This window comes from Herpailurus yagouaroundi, unplaced genomic scaffold, assembly GCF_014898765.1.
Source record: "Herpailurus yagouaroundi ecotype Mexico unplaced genomic scaffold, PumYag 100, whole genome shotgun sequence".
Taxonomy (NCBI): domain Eukaryota; kingdom Metazoa; phylum Chordata; class Mammalia; order Carnivora; family Felidae; genus Herpailurus; species Herpailurus yagouaroundi.
Window position 1 is genome coordinate 79,207,341 of NW_024412391.1, and position 449 is coordinate 79,207,789.

Here is a 449-nt window from a genome sequence, read left to right on the forward strand (position 1 = left end):
TCATTTTAAAGCAAATACTAGCAACATTGCTTGAATCTTAGATTAACTAGAGGGGTTTAACTATCCCCAAAGAACTATCAGGCATTTATCCAGTGGACTGTGGATAAACCTACAGTTTGTTTTTTGAGACGGGGGGAGGGGGGGATTGAGGATTAGAAGTAAATTGGTGTTTTTTTTGTTTTGTTTTGTTTTTTAAATTTTTTTTTCAACGTTTATTTATTTTTGGGACAGACAGAGACAGAGCATGAACGGGGGAGGGGCAGAGAGAGAGGGAGACACAGAATCGGAAGCAGGCTCCAGGCTCTGAGCCATCAGCCCAGAGCCTGACGCGGGGCTCGAACTCATGGACCGCGAGATCGTGACCTGGCTGAAGTCGGACGCTTAACCAACTGCGCCACCCAGGCGCCCCAAATTGGTGTTTTTAAAAAGTCCCTAATATTCCTTAATCC